Here is a 10,177-nt window from a genome sequence, read left to right as displayed (position 1 = left end):
AATCTCTGCTCATCAGATTAAATGAAGGACTGATTTTATTGTAATCAGAGAAAGGACTTTTTTTTTTTGGGGGGGGGTGTCATTGACAATAAACAATGAACCAAATCAAATACTTATCACGTCTTGTGTCTATGGTGTTCAGCTTTCAGATGATCTCCTGAGTACTGCAACACAGATTTTGTCTGAAAATTACAGATTGAGCCAATGGTTTTTAAATGGGACTCCTCTGACAAATGATGAACAGCGATTGTATTTTTTTTTTTTCACTGCCAACCTTTTTGTCGTCTGCAGCTCGTCTGAAAATAGTGGAGTGGTGAGGAACTTTCGACAAACTTGACAATTAATTAATGAATGAATTATATACGATTTCCTCTGTGTTCATGAGTCTCGGTTGTCGTCGGGGTTAGCACAGTGCACCTGGGGGAGGAAGTGTGTTGTGTCCCTGAGTAACATCCCTGACATCCCCCTGCCAGTCACCGAGCGAGGTTGCACCTCCGTTATCTCCTCTAACATACCGCTCAGCCACTTCCTGTTTCCTCTTGCAAGGGTCAGAGGTCACACAAACACACTGTGCAGGATGGAGGGTTGGGGATTAGGCCTGCAGCCTTCTAGCTGGTTAATTAACCAGCCCTTCGGGGGGTTATGGATGGCACTGTGCAGGATGGCCAGCAGTGCTTCATTTGTAAATTGGGTGGTCCTGGAACACACAGTAAGTGCGAGAGAAGGGGACGTTTGTCAGAGGTTCCCGGAACACATTGAGAAAAATAGTCAAACACAACGACAGGCTACATGGCTATATAGCCTACTGTCTATGGTGGTGAAACAGACAGGACTCTCCAAGTAGCCTACTGTCTATGGTGGTGAAACAGACAGAACTCTCCAAGTAGCCTACTGTCTATGGTGGTGAAACAGACAGAACTCTCCAAGTAGCCTACTGTCTGAAACAGACAGAACTCTCCAAGTAGCCTACTGTCTATGGTGGTGAAACAGACAGAACTCTCCAAGTAGCCTACTGTCTATGGTGGTGAAACAGTCTATGGTCTATGGGTAAAACAGACAGAACTCCAAAACAGACTGTCTATGGTGGTGAAACAGACAGAACTCTCCAAGTAGCCTACTGTCTATGGTGGTGAAACAGAACTCTCCAAGTAGCCTACTGTCTACGGTGGTGAAACAGACAGACCTCTCCAAGTAGCCTACTGTCTATGGTGGTGAAACAGAACTCTCCAAGTAGCCTACTGTCTATGGTGGTAAAACAGACAGAACTCTCCAAGTAGCCTACTGTCTACGGTGGTGAAACAGACAGAACTCCAAGTAGCCTACTGTCTACGGTGGTGAAACAGACCGAAGTCTCCAAGTAGCCTACTGTCTATGGTGGTGAAACAGACAGAACTCCAAGGTGCTGATTAATTCCCAGCATTTTGGACGTCACTGCAGTATACCCACATACTTGAGTATAGCTGTGGGGCAGTTACACAAGACCACATTTATTAGAGCCTCATTTTCTAGACACCAGTGTACAGGGACATTTTTAGTCGACTGCAGAACATCCACTACAGTGGCTTGCAAAAGTATCCACCCCCCCTTGACATTTTCCCTATTTCGTTGCCTTACAACCTGGAATTAAAATTTAAAAAATTTGGGGGGGGGGGTCATTTGATTTACACAACATACCTACCACTTTGAAGATGTGAAATATTTTTTATTGTGACACAAGAAATAAGAAAAAAACGAATTGAGCGTGGATAACTATTCACCCCCACCAAAAAAAGTCAATACTTCGTAGAGCCACCTTTTGCAGCAATTACAGCTGCAAGTCTCTTGGGGTATGTCTCTAAAGCTTGGCACATCTATCCACTGGGAATTTCTCCCATTCTTCAAGGCAAAACTTCTCCAGCTCCTTCAAGTTAGATGGGTTCCGATGTGTGTACAGCAATCTTTGTCATTCCACAGATTCTTAATTGTATTGAGGTCTGGGCTTTGACTAGGCCATTCCAAGACATTTAAATGTTTCCCCTTAAACCACTCGAGTTTTGCTTTAGCAGTATGCTTAGGGTCGTTCTCCTGCTGGAAGGTGAACCTCCGTCCCGACTCTCAAATCTCTGGAAGACTGAAACCGGTTTCCCTCAATAATTTCCCTGTATTTGGCACCATCCATCATTCCTTCAATTCTGACCAGTTTGATAAGAGGTGCTGGGTTTGCGTCAGACAGCTTTTTGGCCATCAAGGAAATCGCTAAGTACTTTGTTCCACATGTTTGGGGAGTCTCACACATGCCTTTTGGTGAACCAAACGTGTTTGTTTATTTTTTTTCTTTAAGCAATGGCTTTTTTCTAGCCATTCTTCCGTAAAGCCCAGCTCTGTGCAACAAAATAAGAAAAATGCCATGGGGGTGAATACTTCTGCAAGGCTCTGTATACCCTCATACTCAGCTGTGGGGTTTACAAGAACCACATTTCATATCATTTTTACATATCAGAATATAATTAAAAATAAAATAAATCAATGTAGGCTACAGCAGAACACACATGATAATATACAGTGGGGAGAACAAGTATTTGATACACTGCCGATTTTGCAGGTTTTCCTACTTACAAAGCATGTAGAGGTCTGTAATTTTTATCATAGGTACACTTCAACTGTGAGAGACGGAATCTAAAACAAAAATACAGAAAATCACATTGTAAGATTTTTAATTAATTTGCATTTACAAAATACACTTTTCTTATCCATTTTTTTTATATGACAGTAAGGATCAGACCTCCAGGCTGCTACTAGGGGATACAGTGACAGTAAGGATCAGACCTCCAGGCTGCTACTAGGGGATACAGTGACAGTAGAGATCAGACCTCCAGGCTGCTACTAGGGGATACAGTGACAGTAAGGATCAGACCTCCAGGCTGCTACTAGGGGATACAGTGACAGTAAGGATCAGACCTCCAGGCTGCTACTAGGGGATACAGTGACAGTAGAGATCAGACCTCCAGGCTGTAGGGGACAGTGTAGAGGATCAGACCTCCAGGCTGCTACTAGGGGATACAGTGACAGTAAGGATCAGACCTCCAGGCTGCTACTAGGGGATACAGTGACAGTAAGGATCAGACCTCCAGGCTGCTACTAGGGGATACAGTGACAGTAAGGATCAGACCTCCAGGCTGCTACTAGGGGATACAGTGACAGTAGAGATCAGACCTCCAGGCTGCTACTAGGGGATACAGTGACAGTAGAGTCAGACCTCCAGGCTGCTACTAGGGGGATACAGTGACAGTAAGGATCTCCAGGCTGCTACTAGGGGATACAGTGACAGTAAGGATCAGACCTCCAGGCTGCTACTAGGGGATACAGTGACAGTAGAGATCAGACCTCCAGGCTGCTACTAGGGGATACAGTGACAGTAAGGATCAGACCTCCAGGCTGCTACTAGGGGATACAGTGACAGTAAGGATCAGACCTCCAGGCTGCTACTAGGGGATACAGTGACTAGGGGATACAGTGACAGTAAGGATCAGACCTCCAGGCTGCTGCTAGGGGATACTAGGGGACAGTAAGGATCAGACCTCCAGGCTGCTACCCCTTGCATCACTTCTGGGTGTGGTTCCCCTTGCATCACTTCTGGTTGTGGTTCCCCTTGCATCACTTCTGGGTGTGGTTCCCCCTGCATCACTTCTGGGTGTGATTCCCCCCTGCATCACTTCTGGGTGTGGTTCCCCCCTGCATCACTTCTGGGTGTGGTTCCCCCTGCATCACTTCTGGGTGTGGTTCCCCCCTGCATCACTTCTGGGTGTGGTTCCTCCTGCATCACTTCTGGGTGTGGTTCCCCCCTGCATCACTTCTGGGTGTGGTTCCCCCTGCATCACTTCTGGGTGTGGTTCCCCCTGCATCATTTCTGGGTGTGGTTCCTCCTGCATCACTTCTGGGTGTGGTTCCCCCTGCATCACTTCTGGGTGTGGTTCCTCCTGCATCACTTCTGGGTGTGGTTCCCCCCTGCATCACTTCTGGGTGTGGTTCCCCCCTGCATCATTTCTGGGTGTGGTTCCTCCTGCATCACTTCTGGGTGTGGTTCCCCCCTGCATCATTTCTGGGTGTGGTTCCCCCCTGCATCATTTCTGGGTGTGGTTCCCCCCTGCATCATTTCTGGGTGTGGTTCCCCCCTGCATCATTTCTGGGTGTGGTTCCCCCCTGCATCATTTCTGGGTGTGGTTCCCCTTGCATCACTTCTGGGTGTGGTTCCCCCCTGCATCACTTCCTGGTGTGGTTCCCCCCTGCATCACTTCTGGGTGTGGTTCCCCCCTGCATCACTTCTGGGTGTGGTTCCCCCCTGCATAACTTCTGGGTGTGGTTCCCCCCTGCATCATTTCTGGGTGTGGTTCCCCCTGCATCACTTCTGGGTGTGGTTCCCCCCTGCATCACTTCTGGGTGTGGTTCCCCCTGCATCACTTCTGGGTGTGGTTCCCCCTGCATCACTTCTGGGTGTGGTTCCCCCTGCATCACTTCTGGGTGTGGTTCCCCCTGCATCACTTCTGGGTGTGGTTCCCCTGCATCATTTCTGGGTGTGGTTCCCCTGCATCACTTCTGGGTGTGGTTCCCCCTGCATCACTTCCTGTGTGGTTCCCCTGCATCACTTCTGGTGTGGTTCCCCCCTGCATCATTTCTGGGTGTGGTTCCCCTGCATCACTTCTGGGTGTGGTTCCCCCCTGCATCACTTCTGGGTGTGGTTCCCCTTGCATCACTTCTGGGTGTGGTTCCCCCCTGCATCACTTCCTGGTGTGGTTCCCCCCTGCATCACTTCTGGGTGTGGTTCCCCCCTGCATCACTTCTGGGTGTGGTTCCCCCTGCATCACTTCTGGGTGTGGTTCCCCCTGCATCATTTCTGGGTGTGGTTCCCCCTGCATCACTTCTGGGTGTGGTTCCCCCCTGCATCACTTCTGGGTGTGGTTCCCCCTGCATCACTTCTGGGTGTGGTTCCCCCTGCATCACTTCTGGGTGTGGTTCCCCCTGCATCACTTCTGGGTGTGGTTCCCCCCTGCATCACTTCTGGGTGTGGTTCCCCCTGCATCATTTCTGGGTGTGGTTCCCCTGCATCACTTCTGGGTGTGGTTCCCCCCTGCATCACTTCCTGGTGTGGTTCCCCCTGCATCACTTCCTGGTGTGGTTCCCCCCTGCATCATTTCTGGGTGTGGTTCCCCTGCATCACTTCTGGGTGTGGTTCCCCCCTGCATCACTTCTGGGTGTGGTTCCCCATGCATCACTTCCTGGTGTGGTTCCCCCTGCATCACTTCTGGGTGTGGTCCCCCCTGCATCACTTCTGGGTGTGGTTCCCCCCTGCATCACTTCCTGGTGTGGTTCCCCCTGCATCATTTCCTGGTGTGGTTCCCCCCTGCATCACTTCTGGGTGTGGTTCCCCCTGCATCACTTCTGGGTGTGGTTCCCCCCTGCATCACTTTCTGGTGTGGTTCCCCCTGCATCACTTCTGGGTGTGGTTCCTCCTGCATCACTTCTGGGTGTGGTTCCCCCCTGCATCATTTCTGGGTGTGGTTCCCCCTGCATCACTTCTGGGTGTGGTTCCCCCTGCATCACTTCTGGGTGTGGTTCCCCCCTGCATCATTTCTGGGTGTGGTTCCCCCTGCATCATTTCCTGGTGTGGTTCCCCTTGCATCACTTCTGGGTGTGGTCCCCCCCTGCATCACTTCCTGGTGTGGTTCCCCTTGCATCACTTCTGGGTGTGGTCCCCCCCTGCATCATTTCCTGGTGTGGTTCCCCTTGCATCACTTCTGGGTGTGGTCCCCCCTGCATCACTTCTGGGTGTGGTGTTCTGGTCAGTTTGGTGTCATGGCTCAGTGAGCCCTGAACAGCTCGTCTGGAGCGTGATGCTGAAGGACAAGGCAAACACACACACACACCACCCTGTAATTACCAAGTATCACAGGATTTCACAGGAATCATAAACCTGCACTTTACACATCTGTGTGTGTTTGAGTTCGTGTATCTCTGTGTGTGTTACCTCGTGAGCAGGCCTGTGTGTGTGTGTTACCCCGTGAGCAGGCCTGTGTGTGTGTTACCCTGTGAGCAGGCCTGTGTGTGTGTGTGTGTGTGTTACCCCGTGAGCAGGCCTTTGTGTGTGTTACCCCGTGAGCAGGCCTGTGTGTGTGTGTTACCCCGTGAGCAGGCCTGTGTGTGTGTGTGTTACCTCGTGAGCAGGCCTGTGTGTGTGTTACCCCGTGAGCAGGCCTGTGTGTGTGTGTTACCCCGTGAGCAGGCCTGTGTGTGTGTGTGTGTGTGTGTGTGTGTGTGTGTGTGTGTTACCCTGTGGGCAGGCCTGTGTGTGTGTTACCCTGTGAGCAGGCCTGTGTGTGTGTTACCCTGTAAGCAGGCCTGTGTGTGTGTGTTACCCTGTGAGCAGGCCTGTGTGTGTGTTACCCCATGAGCAGGCCTGTGTGTGTGTTACCCCGTGAGCAGGCCTGTGTGTGTGTTACCCCGTGAGCAGGCCTGTGTGTGTGTGTTACCCTGTGAGCAGGCCTGTGTGTGTGTGTGTGTTACCCTGTGGGCAGGCCTGTGTGTGTGTGTGTGTTACCCCGTGAGCAGGCCTGTGTGTGTGTGTGTGTTACCCCGTGAGCAGGCCTGTGTGTGTGTTACCCTGTGAGCAGGCCTGTGTGTGTTACCCCGTGAGCAGGCCTGTGTGTGTGTGTGTGTGTGTTACCCCGTGAGCAGGCCTTTGTGTGTGTTACCCCGTGAGCAGGCCTGTGTGTGTGTGTTACCCCGTGAGCAGGCCTGTGTGTGTGTGTTACCTCGTGAGCAGGCCTGTGTGTGTGTTACCCCGTGAGCAGGCCTGTGTGTGTGTGTTACCCCGTGAGCAGGCCTGTGTGTGTGTGTGTGTGTGTGTGTGTGTGTGTGTGTGTGTGTGTGTGTGTTACCCTGTGGGCAGGCCTGTGTGTGTGTTACCCTGTGAGCAGGCCTGTGTGTGTGTTACCCTGTAAGCAGGCCTGTGTGTGTGTGTTACCCTGTGAGCAGGCCTGTGTGTGTGTTACCCCATGAGCAGGCCTGTGTGTGTGTTACCCCGTGAGCAGGCCTGTGTGTGTGTTACCCCGTGAGCAGGCCTGTGTGTGTGTGTTACCCTGTGAGCAGGCCTGTGTGTGTGTGTGTGTGTTACCCTGTGGGCAGGCCTGTGTGTGTGTGTGTGTGTTACCCCGTGAGCAGGCCTGTGTGTGTGTGTGTGTTACCCCGTGAGCAGGCCTGTGTGTGTGTTACCCTGTGAGCAGGCCTGTGTGTGTTACCCCGTGAGCAGGCCTGTGTGTGTGTGTGTGTGTGTGTGTTACCCTGTGGGCAGGCCTGTGTGTGTTACCCCGTGAGCAGGCCTGTGTGTGTGTGTGTGTTACCTTGTGGGCAGGCCTGTGTGTGTTACCCCGTGAGCAGGCCTGTGTGTGTGTGTGTTACCCTGTGGGCAGGCCTGTGTGTGTGTTACCCCGTGAGCAGGCCTGTGTGTGTGTGTGTGTTACCCTGTGGGCAGGCCTGTGTGTGTTACCCCGTGAGCAGACCTGTGTGTGTGTGTTACCCCGTGAGCAGGCCTGTGTGTGTTTTACTACAGAATGTTAGCCACTGCCAGATGTTCTGTATCTTCCTCTAATATACAGCTGATAGCAGGCTGTTAGCCACTGCCAGATGTCCTGTATCTTCCTCTAATATACAGCTGATAGCAGGCTTGTGTTCCAACTGGCTCCCTAGTCAATGCACTAATATGGGCTCTGGTTACACAGTTCTGGTCCGGCTCTTAGCGCATGTTTCCCATTCACACCCCAACAAGTCCCTGAGGAGGAGGGGGGGGGGGTGGTGGTAACTGTCGATTGTGTTTTATTAGCTTGATGCCACGTGATATGCCATCCGTAGTGATAATTAATGATGCTTATGAGATTATTCCCGCGCGGGCGGCTGTGTGTGTGTGTGTGTGTGTGTGTGTGTGTGTGTGTGTGTGTGTGTGTGTGTGTGTGTGTGTGTGTGTGTGTGTGTGTGTGTGTGTGTGTGTGTGTGTGTGTGTGTGTGTTGTGTAGGCAACTGCTATTCTTCCTGGGGTTTATTATGGATCCCCATTAGATGTAGAGCTGGTGATAGTCTATAGTGATATAGGGGCTGGTGATAGTCTATAGTGATATAGGGGCTGGTGATAGTCTATAGTGATATAGGGGCTGGTGATAGTCTATAGTGATATAGGGGCTGGTGATAGTCTATAGTGATATAGGGGCTGGTGATAGTCTATAGTGATATAGGGGCTGGTGATAGTCTATAGTGATATAGGGGCAGGTGATAGTCTATAGTGATATAGGGGCTGGTGATAGTCTATAGTGATATAGGGGCTGGTGATAGTCTATAGTGATATAGGGGCTGGTGATAGTCTATAGTGATATAGGGGTTGGTGATAGTCTATAGTGATATAGGGGCTGGTGATAGTCTATAGTGATATAGGGGCTGGTGATAGTCTATAGTGATATAGGGGCTGGTGATAGTCTATAGTGATATAGGGGCAGGTGATAGTCTATAGTGATATAGGGGCAGGTGATAGTCTAGTCTATAGTGATATAGGGGCTGGTGATAGTCTATAGTGATATAGGGGCAGGTGATAGTCTATAGTGATATAGGGGCTGGTGATAGTCTAGTCTATAGTGATATAGGGGCTGGTGATAGTCTATAGCGATATAGGGGCAGGTGATAGTCTAGTCTATAGTGATATAGGGGCAGGTGATAGTCTATAGTGATATAGGGGCTGGTGATAGTCTATAGTGATATAGGGGCTGGTAATAGTCTATAGTGATATAGGGGCTGGTGATAGTCTATAGTGATATAGGGGCTGGTGATAGTCTATAGTGATATAGGGGCTGGTGATAGTCTAGTCTATAGTGATATAGGGGCTGGTGATAGTCTAGTCTATAGTGATATAGGGGCTGGTGATAGTCTATAGTGATATAGGGGCTGGTGATAGTCTATAGTGATATAGGGGCTGGTGATAGTCTATAGTGATATAGGGGCAGGTGATAGTCTATAGTGATATAGGGGCAGGTGATAGTCTAGTCTATAGTGATATAGGGGCTGGTGATAGTCTAGTCTATAGTGATGTAGAGCTGGTGATAGTCTATAGTGATATAGGGGCTGGTGATAGTCTATAGTGATATAGGGGCTGGTGATAGTCTATAGTGATATAGGGGCAGGTGATAGTCTAGTCTATAGTGATATAGGGGCTGGTGATAGTCTATAGTGATATAGGGGCTGGTGATAGTCTATAGTGATATAGGGGCAGGTGATAGTCTATAGTGATATAGGGGCTGGTGATAGTCTATAGTGATATAGGGGCTGGTGATAGTCTATAGTGATATAGGGGCTGGTGATAGTCTATAGTGATATAGGGGCTGGTGATAGTCTATAGCGATATAGGGGCAGGTGATAGTCTATAGTGATATAGGGGCTGGTGATAGTCTAGTCTATAGTGATATAGGGGCTGGTGATAGTCTATAGTGATATAGGGGCTGGTGATAGTCTATAGTGATATAGGGGCTGGTGATAGTCTATAGTGATATAGGGCTGGTGATAGTCTATAGTGATATAGGGGCAGGTGATAGTCTAGTCTATAGTGATATAGGGGCTGGTGATAGTCTATAGTGATATAGGGGTTGGTGATAGTCTATAGTGATATAGGGGCAGGTGATAGTCTATAGTGATATAGGGGCAGGTGATAGTCTAGTCTATAGTGATATAGGGGCAGGTGATAGTCTATAGTGATATAGGGGCTGGTGATAGTCTATAGTGATATAGGGGCTGGTGATAGTCTATAGTGATATAGGGGCTGGTGATAGTCTATAGTGATATAGGGCAGGTGATAGTCTATAGTGATATAGGGCCTGGTGATAGTCTATAGTGATATAGGGGCTGGTGATAGTCTATAGCGATATAGGGGCAGGTGATAGTCTATAGTGATATAGGGGCTGGTGATAGTCTATAGTGATATAGGGGCTGGTGATAGTCTAGTCTATAGTGATATAGGGGCTGGTGATAGTCTATAGTGATATAGGGGCTGGTGATAGTCTATAGTGATATAGGGGCTGGTGATAGTCTATAGTGATATAGGGGCTGGTGATAGTCTATAGTGATATAGGGGCAGGTGATAGTCTAGTCTATAGTGATATAGGGGCTGGTG

This window comes from Oncorhynchus nerka, linkage group LG5, assembly GCF_034236695.1.
Source record: "Oncorhynchus nerka isolate Pitt River linkage group LG5, Oner_Uvic_2.0, whole genome shotgun sequence".
Taxonomy (NCBI): Eukaryota; Metazoa; Chordata; class Actinopteri; order Salmoniformes; family Salmonidae; genus Oncorhynchus; species Oncorhynchus nerka.
The sequence above is the reverse complement of the archived record's forward strand: the minus strand, read 5'-3'. Positions refer to the sequence as shown.